Source organism: Olea europaea, unplaced genomic scaffold, assembly GCF_002742605.1.
Source record: "Olea europaea var. sylvestris unplaced genomic scaffold, O_europaea_v1 scaffold309, whole genome shotgun sequence".
Taxonomy (NCBI): domain Eukaryota; kingdom Viridiplantae; phylum Streptophyta; class Magnoliopsida; order Lamiales; family Oleaceae; genus Olea; species Olea europaea.
The window spans coordinates 99,613-114,369 of record NW_019249636.1 but is presented as its reverse complement, the minus strand read 5'-3'; positions in this window follow the sequence as shown (position 1 = coordinate 114,369).

The window sequence follows — 14,757 nt, the reverse complement described above, 5'->3', positions numbered from 1 at the left end:
AAAGAGAGATTGTGAAGAGAAATTGTGAAGGTAATTATAAAAAAAAGTACTAAATGTAGAAAAATCATCCATAAATTGCCATCTACCATGATGTCATCTACCATGTCTGCAAAGATTGCCATCGTGCATCTTTGGAAAGTGGCTGGTGCATTGCATAATTCAAATGGTATCCGTCTGTGTGTAAAAGTTCTATAAGGACAAGTGAATGTCGTTTTTTCCTGATCTTCTAGTGCTATTGCAATCTGATTGTAGCTCGAGTAACCATCAAGAAAATAGTAGTGAGAATAGCCTGCTAATATGTCCAACATTTGATCATTTCTAGTTGCTTTGTTTAGCTTCTTATAATCAATGCAAACCCTCCAATCAGTTACTATTCTTGTTGGAATAAGCTCGTTGTTGCCGTCCTTGATCAATCTCCCGCCTTCAGCAACTTTAGTAACTCTGCTCGCACCACTTCTTTCATAACTGGGTTTAATCTCCTCTGATGTTCAATGGATGGATTGTAGGAGTCTTCCATGAGAATTTTATGCATGTAAACTGTAAGATAAGCCCTTGATATTAGCTAGTGCAACTTTGTGTTTTCTCCACACTTTCAATAATATCTCATCTTCATCCTTAGTGAGTGATGAAGATTTAATAACTGGAAATGTAGAATTTTCCTCCAAAAATGCATATCAAAGGTGATCTAAGTTGCTTCAATTCAGCTTTATTAGCTTTCATTACCCTTGTACTCATCCACCCACTAATTGTTGAATATCTTCACTCAATCAACTCAACTAAGTCCTTGCTTTCTATGTAATCCCTTGTGGTCCTGAAATTTCGTCATACAATACTCTAGGGGTCCTCGATGAATATACTTCCTCTATCACTATAGAGTCAATGATTCTTCGACAAGTATTGATATCATCTAGAAGTTTCATTGCCTAGTAGATATTGAGCATCACTTCTTCTTCCATGACTCCCAAAGTCAACTGTCCTCCTTGTAAATCAAAACCACGAAGTCAGCTGGAAAGATAAATTTATCAACTTTTACCAATACATCTTCAATAATCCTTCATGGGTATGTGAGAGATCAATAAGCTAACTACAAGGTGGAAAGTGCTTGGTGAAGAATTTATGAGCTAAGTTATCCTACGGATGTAAACGAGCCGACTCGTAAGCCAAAACTCGAGGCTCAAGCAAAATTGAATGAGCTTTTTCGAGCCCAAGCAAAACTGAGCAAAAGCTCGACCAAAAAAACAAGGCTCGGGCCTTAGCGAGCCGAGCCGGACCGAGCTGGCTTGGTCTTTTTTGTGACAAGATTACGAATATACTTTTTTTAAAGAATTTAAAAATTGCATAATTTATACGAGTTACAAATTAAATAAAAATTACAACATATAAAATTGCATAATTTAGACGAATGACAAATTAAACAAAAATTAAAACTTACAACCCTCCTCCTTTTTTCGGGCTTAGGATTGGTTACATGACGTAGCAGGAGTTAAAATTGTACGTGAATAAAAATTTCGTGTACAATTTTTTTTAAACAAATAAATTTAAATATTGCATATTTTTTGAAATAAATTATTTTAAAAACTTACATCCTTTTATGTTTTGATCTGCTACAACTCTTTAGCCAGTATACTGTCAACATGTTCTTGAACACGTAATTCCGCACATTCCCAGTCCTTCAAGCATATTAAAAGCCTAATAAAATTCGACCACCTAAACTGAATGCAGCCTCTGATGCTACCGTAGACACATGAGGTGTCAATAGATCACATGCAATTTTTGACACAATTGGATATTGCCTTTCATTACACCCACCAATTTAGAAGACTAAATTCCAGTAATTATTTTGGGGGTAACACACTACAAACGACCACGCACATATACCTAGCTAATTCAGAGAGAATTTCAAGATTTATACCACCGACATTTATCGCTCTAGACATTGATGAACTCGAACTAAATGAAGGAACGTGTATTGCTTTCCAAATAATTCCATAAATTATCTAAATTTGTTGAAATATTTCTTGAAAAAGAACTTTGGGAAGTAGAACTACACTGACCTTTTACAGTATAATAATTATACATTTAACATAACATAGATTCTATGTGATCATTCTATATTCATGAAATTTGAAATCCCTTTATAATGAGTATTGTGTCATTCAAATTAAGTCAAGGGTCCATTATTGAAGCTAAAATAAATAGAGAGAGCAATTCTTCCCAATATTTACGAAATTTTAACTCCATAGAGTACTAAGTCAAAAAAAATGGCAAATTCCTGTATTTATGAAAATATTTGTGAAATGTAGAAAAAATGTTGTAAAACAAGTGAAAATATAGGGTAATAAACTCCGCTACATTCCATTGTAGTATTGAAAAAATATTTTAAATTTTTTTTTTACGTAAAATGCAATAGACCCATTCATATGCTTCTAAATTATGTTCGGATCCATACGCCTACCATTATAATATAAAGAAATCACTTTATCTTAATTTTCACACGAATGTAACATAAGATATGTTGAGTTCCATTTATGTGTTACATCAGTGGCGAATGATTTCTTCTGTAAGTCATACTCTGCATACAAACTGTTAAATGCTTGCTTTATTACTGGTGACATAGTAATAAAATTTATTGCTTGTCTAATTTCGAATCATATCTTATATACCATATTCATGTATGATATCTTTTAAAATCATGTATATGTTAGTGGCATTATGAGGATATTCTACACTTCTAAATGCAATAATCATTTTATGTAAAAGCCACATGTGATCAATATAATGAGTCGTAGCAGCAATATAATATTTTCTATTACCACCGGTCCATAAATCAAATGTAAATGATATAACACTATTAAAAGTTTTTGGACCATCAATAACAACTTGTTTTCTTTTGTTATATAATTTTATAATATCTGAGCGAAGTGGGTTGGAGATATTTATGTACGAGCCAAGTAAAGTGTACTGAGTCTATCATCGTAAGCGGCATCTCTGCTGCAGCCACCTATGCAGTCATTCCTTCACGAAATCTTTCTTGTGAATATAAAAATGTGGAAAGAGTAGCACGAGAACCACCAAACACTAGTTCAGTCTGCTTCGAGTCGAGATCGACTAGTTTCGCTTTTCAATTCCTTAAAATGTGTCTATTCAAATGCGTTGTGCTCGAATCGATCTTCCAACTAAGTTCTTTGCCACAGTAATTGCAACATGCTTTCCAAATATCCACTCTATTTTGAACGCATTTTTTTTACGTGTTACATGTTGCCAACAATCCGAAAATTCTTTTTTCAACCTTTTGATCTCAAGTACTTCTTCTTAAATATTCTCCAAATCAATCGAAATATTTTGATATGCATCATAATCGGATGGAGTACTCGAGTTACCCTTAAACTGATTAAGTTCATCATTGGTAAAATTCATTTATAACTAGTATAGTATGAAATACTGAGTATTAGAGTAAAACAAATTGAATATGAAATTGAGAGCAAAGAAATTGAAGTTGAAACTTGAATCTATAATACTGCAAGTTAAAATCGACTGAAACAAATTGATCTGAAACTTAAAAATTTAGTCCGTATTTATAGCCAAAAAATCTATTTTTCCTTCAAATTTCAATTCACAAGGTAAAATAAATAGAAAACTATATCAGCCTTAAGGCAGTGAGCTGCTGGAACTATGAACTACCTTAAGGCACCTTTTTTTTTTTTACTTTTGTGTTTATTTTATTTTTATTTTTTAATTTCGGGCCTTTTCACAGGCCATTTTTGGCCCTTTTGGCTCATTGATCAACAACGGGCCGGCTCGGGCCAATGTCCCAAAATGGGGCTCGGCCCGAGCTTAGGCTCGCTTCATCCGAGCCACGAGCCGGGCACGCTCAGGCTTTTTTCGAGCCGAGCCACGGGCCGCTTGAGCCACCGAATCGGTTTGACATCCTTAAGTTATCCCAAGTAGAGAAAGAAAACAGACGGAGTCTAATTGCCTCATGGTAACTCATTAATCTTTACTGTATAGCAAATCTCCAAAAAAGAGCCCAAATAAGCATTTGGATCCTCTGTTAGAGCTCTGCCAACCTGATTCTATTGTACCATATGTATGAATCCTGGCTTCAGTTTGAAATTATTAGCAACAATAGCTATGCGTGCGACACCATAATAGTTGTCATTAATAATGGGTCTTAGTCCCGAATAGCCTGTTGTTGATTATTTTCATTACTTCATGTTCTACCATTGCTTCATGTACGACTCTTTGTATATCCCTTAGAAAACGAAATTTGCGTTCTGGTTCAGGATCAATAGGTAATAGGTCAAGATTTTCGCATGCACAGTTGAAAATAGAAACAAGTGAACTATTAGGGATAAAAAAAAGATAAAATAAAAATAAAAATAAGTAAAAAATAAAATCTAAACTAACATAAAAGCTAATTGGTAAAAGTCAAATAAAACATTACTCGACAACGGTGCCAAAAACTTGTTACACATTTTTTATAACGTGATTTATATCGCAAGTGGACGGTGTTAAGTTTTGTAATATAATATTGGAAGTACAATGTTGAACCCACTGCAATTGAAACTTGATTCCTACCAATTACTATAATTATTTTAGCTTTTAATCTAGAAAATCAAATTTTGAATTGGTGTTTTTTTGCTAATCTAACATGGATGTGACATTTCAAGCAAATTAAAGCAATAATGTTTTTCAACTTCTTTAGTTACTTCTATCAAAGTGAGGAAAGCCTAGGGAATGATTTCACCACCTATCAATAATGTTTTTCAACTTCTCCAATTACTTCTATCAATTTTTCCTAAATTTATAGCCAAGAACATAATTATATTCCCTCTCTCAAGTGCCGAATATAATTTATCTCTATACTTTAATTCCAAAATCTCAATTTCTAATCAAATATATAGAAATTATCAAGTATGTAGCTTAAATGGAGTAAGCTTCAAAGATTTTATAATTTCTTTCAAAACCAAAAAAATCTAGGTTATGTTGTTCTAAGATCATGCCTAAATCTCACTCTCTCAAGTGCCAAAATTTAAAGCATCAAATCATTCAATTATTGGTCACGTAATTGAAGGCATTACACAAGAGTCAACAAAAAATAAATTAATGGAAAAATCGATGGAAATAATTATATTAGAATCCAAACATATCTCAAGTTTGGTTACATCAACCCTAGATCTAGGATTTAGTTCATGATTGAGATAAATGACATAATCAAATACAAAAGAAAGAACATAGAGAAGAAAAGATGAGAAACTGGTTTGCCACTTGAATTCTTCTCCGAAGTTGTAGTTGTTCTTCCTCTCAATCAATCTCTTTTTTTCCTTTTTTCTTGAGCCGTCTTCTCTTTAAGTTGGTATTTATACTTCCCTAATGTTTCAAGACGAGTTGGGGTTGGATTGGCCCAAAAAGAGTTAAAAGAACTGATTTTTTCTCCACAACATTGCAATGATAATGTTCCTGATGCCGCAATGCCCAATGGCTTGCGCTTTCTTCTCGACGCCTAGCCTTTTGCTAGATTTTTTGATCTTCTTGGGTGTCTAGGCACCTAGATGTGGCGTCGTGGCGCTCCATATATTGCTTTGCCTCCTTTACGCATGCGCTAACCTCTTTTTCACTTCAATTTTCTCTCATTTCATCTCTATTTCATGCCCACTTCCATGATTAACACTTTAGCTTCATTCCAAGCTTCGAAAGATGCCATTTTATCCAAGTCATCTAAACTACAAAACAAGATGAACACACACATCAAAACGCTCAAAAGGGTCCAAGAACAAATCGAAAACCATGATTTAGAGGTGCTAGTTCGATGAGTGGATTACGCTCATCATTGCACACGTAATAAATGATATTCCTAACATCTATTGCACATATGTTAATTTTGTCGCATTTTAAACTTATTATGAATGTCCCAACACTACAACAAGCAAATTTTATCTAATTGGTGATCAAGAAATGCAAAAACTACTAAACTACTAATCTTGAATTTTAATAAATAAACAATAAGGTTCATCTTCATTCAATATAAAAACGAATATGGCTTAACACAATTTATATAAACTATATATATATATATGTGTGTGTGTGTGTGTGTGTGTGTACATATATGTGTATATATGTATATACATATATATGTATATATGTACATATATAAAGTTGAATTCTTCAAAATCTTGATATATTTGACCTTTAATTCCTGTTATGGCTTGATCTTCTTGATGAATTAATGATATTATTATGTCTTTAGAGAGTTTAGAGTGTGTTCTCCAATATTTTGGCATATTAATAGAAGTTCAAAAATCAAATCAAACACATGAAAAATTATATTTAAATTAAAATTCTACTAGAAAACAAAAAATTATGCAATAGATCCATCGATTAACTCAGCGCCCCGTATCGTGTGATACGACCCAGGAGTCGAGCGTGACGAAGGCAAGTGCGACACGAGACTCAAGCCCGACGAAGGCAAGTGCGAGACGAGACCCGTTGATAGTCGATGGCGGACCGATAACGTGATCAAGGGCAAAGCAAGTGAAACAAGCGATGGGATTACTCGTTCAAGAAATCATTGATGAAACCATGTCTGAGACTCAAAATGGAGCAACTTTCATGTTCGGGTCGAAGGCCGAATCAACTTGGATCAATTTAATAACGAAGGCCAAAATCGAAGAAAAGTTCCAAGCCCATGTAGTCGCATAGGCCAAGGTGGCTCGCGGTCGCATGGAGGCTTACCGAAACTCAAAGGAGGCAACTTGCTTGAACTATGCGACCGCCTAGAAATGAGTGTCGCGGTCGCATAGGCCAAATTTGTGATGAATTTTCTATTTTTGGTATTTTTCAATATTTTGTTACTTTTTTATTCTTTTTTCATATTTTGGGGATTATACTCGACTTTTGAACGATTTTTACCTAGTTTTTAGGTTTAGTGTAAATAGGAGTTTTCATTCAATTGTAAAAAAACTTTTGACATATTTGATATTGAATTAAAGTGAGGTGTATTGTCTTCTCTTCATCGTTTTTCATTGAACAACTTCGAACTTATCAAGTGTTAACTTGTGGCGTTCAAACAACCGGATTCAATTATTGGATTGCGTGATCGAGGGGTCTTTCAAGCGTCGTTCTTGTTGGGTTTTTTGGTTCGACTTTCTTTTGGATTAATCCTAAACTCTTGGATTAATTTGACTTTCTTGGATTCGTCAATCTCATTGTGCGTTTCGTAGTCAACGTTGCTACGAGGTTCGCATCAGTTGGTATCAGAGCTAGGCCCCAAATTAATTGAAGGTTATATCTTTTCATTACTTGTTAAGTCTTTTCTTGTTTTCTTCTTTTTTTCCCAATTTCTATTATCGTTCCTCGTGTCGTTAAGTCTTTCTATTTCTTCTTCGTCGTTCTTGTGTTCTTCATCGTTTGAGTCATTCTTGTGTCATTAAATTATCTTCAATTTCAATTCATTGAATTGTTGGTAGTTTAATTGTATTTCCATACAAAAGGTCAAAAAAAAGTATTTTCATCGTTCGGTTACTGTTCATCCGTACAGTACAAAAAAATTGATATTATTATTTCTTGTTTTTACTACCAAGATAAAAACAACTCTCGAATTGTGCGATCTGGGCTTTTCCATTGTGTCAATTCTTCACTTTACTATTGAGTCTATTAGCATATTCTTGTCAAAACAATCATCTATTCCACCTAATTCAATTCCTTGAGTCTCGTGGTTCTTGGTTATTATTCAGTTTGTTGAATTCCCAGTAAAACACTTGATTTAGTTCACTTGGTTCTTTGAAGTGGTTGAAGGGAGACTTTGAGTGATAAGAGGCCGAGTGGTGAGTTTAATAGAGGGAAAAAGCCATATTGAGTGTTTTCGAGTGATATATTTGTGAGGCATATAAATTTGTGTGACATGATGTCAGAAAGAGAAGGTTCCAACTCAAGCCGAAACAGTAATGACAACAATGCTTCAGAGGACATGATACAAAGATTTGAACGGGTACTTGGTGATGTTAGGGAGAAGTTGGATAGGCAAGGGGAATGGATGATGCAAATAGGTACCACAATCGCTAATCTTAGCCGGGGACAAGTGGAGATGTCTAATGCTAGGGGGTCGGGTAGGCGTGAACCTAGGAGAGGAAGGAGGGATGAGTATCGTAGTGATGAGGATGATTTTGATGAAAATGACATTGATATGGGGCGAGCAAGGCATAGGGGTGATAGATGAAAAGACGGGGTAGAAATAACTTGGGAGATGAAGTAGATGAAAATTTGGGAAGTATTAAAATGACTATTCCGCAATTTAAGGAGAAAAGTGATCCGGAAGCATATTTAGAGTGGGAAAGGAAGGTTGAGATGATTTTCGAGTGCTATAATTATTCGGAGGAGAAAAAGGTAAAATTGGTGTTGCTTGAATTTGTGGATTACGCGATATCTTGGTAGGATCAAGTACTTACATCACAGCGTAGGGGTCGAAAAGATCAATTAGCACTTGGGATGAGTTGAAGACGTTGATGAGAAGGAGGTCTGTTTCGAGTCACTATTATAGGAAAATTCATAAAAAATTGCAAGGTTTGTATCGAGGGTCGAAAAGCGTAGAGGATTATCACAAAGAGATGGAAATTCTTATGATTTGGGCTAATGTGGAGGAAGATCGGGAAGCTACCATGGCACAGTTCTTGAATGGGTTAAATCGGGATATTGCAAACGTTATAGAGTTGCAACACTATGTGGAAATCGAGGATATGTTATATGTGGCAATGAAGGTCGAGAGGCAATTGAAGAGGAAGGGGACGTCTAGGCAATCATTGGGTACTTCGAATTCTAATTCAACATGGAAATCAAAGTGGGATGACAACAACAAAAATGGGGCTGCACCTAGAGGTAAAAGTGATTGGCAAAAGGGTAAGGATGAGAACGCTAGCAAACCAATATCAAAACTGGAGGCACAATCGTCACGCAATCGGAACATCAAATGTTTTACGTGTTTGGAAACGGGGCATATTGCTGCTCAATGCCCAAACAAACGGGCGATGGTGTTGCGGGATAATGGGGAGATAGTGAGCGATAGTGATGGCGAGTTTGATGACATGAAGGTGTTGAAAGATGTTAGTGAAGAAGAAAAAGTTGAAGGGACGGTTGGGGATCTACTAGTCACGAGACGAGCTCTTACTACTCACGTCAAAGCAGATGACTTGGAGTTGCAACAGGAGAACATTTTCCACACTCGATGCCACGTCAACAATACAGTATGTAGTGTTATAATTGATGGTGGTAGTTGCACTAATGTAGCTAGCGTAACTCTTGTAGAAAAATTGGATTTAACACTATTGAGACACCCAAGACCTTATAAATTGCAATGGTTGAATAAAAGTGGCGGGGTGAGGGTGAATCGAAGAGTGTTAATTAATTTATCAATTGGGAGTTATAAGGATGAGTTAGTGTGTGATGTGATGTGATGTCGATGCAAGCGGGACATAATTTATTGGGGTGACCATGGAAATACGATAGGAAGGCTATGCATGATGGGTACAAAAATCGATATAGTTTCATTAAGGATGGATGTACCATTACTCTTGTGCCATTAACACCGGCGCAAGTCTACGAGGACCAACTAAAATTGAGAAGTGAGGAAGAGCTGAGAGCCAAGGAGTTAGATTTTTACCTAGTTTTTAGGTTTAGTATAAATAGGAGTTTTCATTCAATTGTAAAAAAACTTTTGAGATATTTGATATTGAATTAAAGTGAGGCGTATTGTCTTCTCTTCATCGTTCTTCATTGAACAATTTCGAACTTATCAAGTGTTAACTTGTGGCGTTCAAACAATCAGATTCAATTCTTGGATTGCGTGATCAAGGGGTCTTTCAAGCGTTGTTCTTGTTGGGTTTTTTAGTTCGACTTTCTTTTGGATTAATCATAAACTCTTGGATTAATTTGGCTTTCTTGGGTTCGTCAATCTCGTTGTGGGTTTCGTAGTCAACATTATTACGAGGTTCGCATCACCGTGTGTGCCTGTTTCTCTCTATTTGATTTCTACTGAGCATCGGCTTCTTTTCCTCTACTTCCTGTGCACGCAGTACACAATTTTCCCGTCATTGTCATTTTAGTCCTCGATATTGATATAATATGATTCTTGATTTTTTTTTATTTTATTTATTTATTTTTTTTTTTTTTGCAAATTTGATCATTTTGAATCTTAGAATTTTCCAATCATCAATATTAAATCTAATTTAACTATTGGAAACTTTCAATTTGGTCCCTAAAGTTTGGATTTCTTCATTTTTCACTCATTTTTTGTTCATTTATTCTAATTCCATCCAATTGCCCCGAGTTAACAAATTAATATCTAATTATGCCATAAGTCATCTACATTAATTACAATTTATCACATTTAACGACCCTGATAAGTATATATACGCTCCCAAATTTGACCAATAGTTTGTCCTCGATCAAAATAGGACTTGATTTAATCACAAAGTTTTTAAACAAACATGTTTAGATAATTAGTCATTGGTCTCAAGATTGGAATTTCTGTATTAAAACTATGAAATACTTCACAATGTTAAAATTAATTTATAATTATCCAATGTAAAATCGATGCGTATGTTCACAGATTCATGCAAAGCATCTTATAGTTATAGAGTGAATCAATGTAACGATTCAAATTTTAACAATTTTGATCGTTATTAAAACTTTCATTCCATAATTAAATAAATTATTCAAACATCCCGACATGAAAATTTGTAGTTCCATCAATAAAATATATATGAAACATAATCAATTGAAACATGTCTCAAATCCTAAATAACAAATTTCACATGGAAATAAAAAATTTAAAAAAAAAACACTATAAAATTCCATAGTCATATTACTCCAGATTTATTTTTATTGAAACCATAATTTATTGCATCACGATTGCACTGCATCACACTCCAACCAACTACTCATTTTAATCTGTAAGGAATAGGGAAAAAAGGTGAGTATATGTGAATACTCAGTAGGACACGAAAAAATCATGGTGCAATCCCGAATAAAAATTTTAAATACCTATGTTAAAAATATCATACCGTCATCATATCTTACAAACTGGTAAGAGCTTAATAAATATCATAACTTTGGTACTGGATGACCATTACATATATATCATATCTTTAAACTTTCATAAGCATAATAATTCAACAACATGAAATAAATAATTTAAACAGAATAAAAGCCACAGCACCTTGTTACCCTACCTTTTGGAGAAACAAAACCAAAACCATAATCACGTTCTAACTTCAAATTTCTTGACTGCATCAAAATAACAAAATCGAAATTTCTCTTTGCTTTCTAAAATTATTTTTCACTCTCTCTCTCTGTCTCTCCTCTCTGCCATGTATCTAATATATTATGTTGTGAAATTATGTTGGATTCATAGATGTATTTATAAGGCCACAACAATATTTAGCGCCCATTTGAAACTCATTAATTTCCATTTCATTAAATTCCATTCTTCTCTCTCATATTTTCAACTACACAATCTTTTATAAAATAATATTATACGTAAATCGAAAATTTTTCCTTCTTTTTCAACCACTTATTTTTTTTTAAAAACACTTTCCACCCATTTTCATTTCCAAAAAATAGAAGTCAAACAAGGGCTTACAAATAGAGTTCTGATGCAATTAGGATTGAGAGACTTGGAGTATAAGAATTCGGATAAGAATAGCTTTACAAAAGTTGGATAAGAATTTGAGTAAACATATTTCAAAAACAATGTTTATTTATTGAATTAACTTAAAATAACTATCTAAAGATCATCACACGACTGCCCATCAATACCATAAATCAATAGCCAACTTAATTAAATACAAATTTTTTTGAACTTCAATAACTTAGTCTTCGTTTATCCGAATTAAAATTTTTTAAAAGCCTAATATACACGATTAAATATGATTTATCCAACGAGCCCAATATTGATATATTAATTATCACTTTATCAAAAATTAATTATTTGACCCAAAATAATTTTGAATTTAATATACTTTCACTTTAGCCCTTAACTTTCAAAATATAAAATAAAGTATATAGAACAAATAAATTTTTCTATAAAATTTTCGAGGCGTTACAATCAAAACTTGACCCTCGATGGTTAAAATTTTCCTTTCTTCACTCGTAAGATTCACACCTTAAACCTATTCTTTTTTAACTCTTTTCTCATTAGTGTGATCTAGCGTCGAATTTAATCACTCATTATAGTTGAACATATTAACAAATGAAATATACTATTTGTACATAATGCGATATCCATAACGATGAAAGGGACCCACTTCGAATAATTTATCCGAAGTGAGTCTCCCTCTATATGAGGGGGTGGACATTGTTGTGAACACCATGATATGCATGTTGCATAACCTTTAACAAATAAATTTTTTTTTCTTATTTTTGATTGCTTCAACTTCCAAGAATTAACTCTTGTCAAAGGTTCAATTCTCCAAATAAATATTTGGGACTTAAACAAGACATGTAGTACGTTAAATTTATTTTTTTTCACATCTGATGTGCATACTTCTCTTTATTAAGCAAAATGACATTTGTAACGAGTAAAAGTCGATGACTCCCAAGTCAGATAATTATAAGTTATCAAGTTTTAGATATTCTTGCAGGTTTAATCACTCAAGTCATAAAAGTTACGAAAAGACCACATAAGATATCTTTTTTTTTTTTTTTTTATCATGATTAGTGTAATGCCCCTCATTAAACACTTATTCTCAAAAATTGATCTTTAATTTAAGAGTTTTACCTAATTTTTATCTTATTTGCCTTAGACAATCCATGCAAAATTTAGCAAACATTGAATCTACATCTATCTTAATATCTCTCTACAATAGCTCAATCATCATCAAACTATTGGTTTAAGGATGTATAATTTAAGTATGTATTTGAATTTAGCATCTGCGGTCAATTATTTTTAATCTATTCATATTTTAAATCAAATTATTTATCCATAATGTAAAACATAAACCTTGTGTGCGAAAATATCAAGTTCAATGAATAAGCATGGATCAACCCAACATGCAACTTTTTCAAAATTTATAATCTAATACATGGTTCCAACTAGTATCAATTTGGATGTGGTGATGGACTGACATAAAAGTACTGGAATAATGAAAATGTGTAAAAGCTCTATTTGCCTCTGTTTCACCTATTCCATGATCGGAACAGGCTAAGATACACGTTACACCACGATTTTGAATAAGAAGAGAGAGAGAAAAAAAAGAGTTAAGTTCTAAACTCCTTGTGATTTTTTGGAAGACGCCTATTTTTTCTTATCCAATGTGTTCAGGAGCCATATTCCTTCTTCAAAATAGAAAAAATGAAAAACAATTATGACATTGTCCAATAAGTATACACACGCATTTTGTTTTCATTCAACTTGTTAAGTTTATTATAATATTTTTGTAAGTACATCGTCCTTCAATAGTGAATGACCAACTCCCACAAGAACTAGCCTACAGGCATGTAGCCTTCATCAAATTTATAAATTGCTAGATTTGGATATCTTAAATATTGTTTATAGTGAACATCCATGGTCAGTGCATGTATATAAGCAGTACCCAATAAAATGCTTAAATGCAGCTCATAACAAAATTCACAATATATATCTTTTACATGCATATCCTCATCATCCATGTCGAGATCACTTATTGCAAATTTTTTTACTCCTTTTACCATCATCAGAATCCAACATATACTACTGAATAGCATCTGAAAGAATACATAACACGAGATATTAGGGTGGATAGCCAAAATCAACAATAGAATTACAAATTTTTGAATCCTATACTAATAAACTTAAATTAAATACTTTATTCCATGACAACGGCACCAAAAATTTGTTCAATAAAATCCCGCAAGCATTCGGAATCATTGACAAGTTTAAAATTTGTTGTCCCATCAAGAATAAATTCTACCTAAATTTACTTGTAATATATAAAATCTGAATTGTATGACACAAATGAGTTTTTGATGTGATTATACTAAATTAATCTAAGGAAACTATAAAAGTTTGGTAAATGTCAAATTATGGATGATTGTATTGAGTTTTGAATCTACCTATTTTTCTATTTCAGTTCTTGATTTTTAATCTAATCATATTCATGTGTTTGTAATAATCGATAAAATCATATATAAATTTATTTTTTAAGATATATTAAATTTGTCCTAATCACAAGCATTTTTCTAGTGTACTGTTATTTGGGGAAGTTAATTTTAAAATTTTGGTAGGACTCATAAGGAGAAAATATATGAAAGACTCATTTCTCATATCTCCATATCGATGGTGGTGGTGTTGGAGGGTCAATCAGGTAAAGACTGAAGTAGAGATGGCAACGGTTCGGTTCAGCCAAAATCATCACTGAACCATCAAATTTTTTTGTCATACCATAACTACGTAAATCGGTTCGGTTCTATTCGTATCTCAGTTCGACTCGGTTCGGTTCGATTCAGTTAATAACCACGAAAATAAATTATTTTTTATAGGTCCATCCATCCAATTGATATAAAACAATTTATGAAAAGAGAGTCAATGAAAACAAAAACGTAATATTCCAAACGAAAATGCAAACATTATCCCAAATTCCAATTGTAAAATACAAATTTAACAAATAATATTATGAATATAACAATACTAAACTTCTCCTTCATTTTTTATTCTTGTGCATTATAGTCACTTGATTCATTCTCAATAATTCAAAAGTTTCAACTTTAACTCATTTTCAATCTTCATTC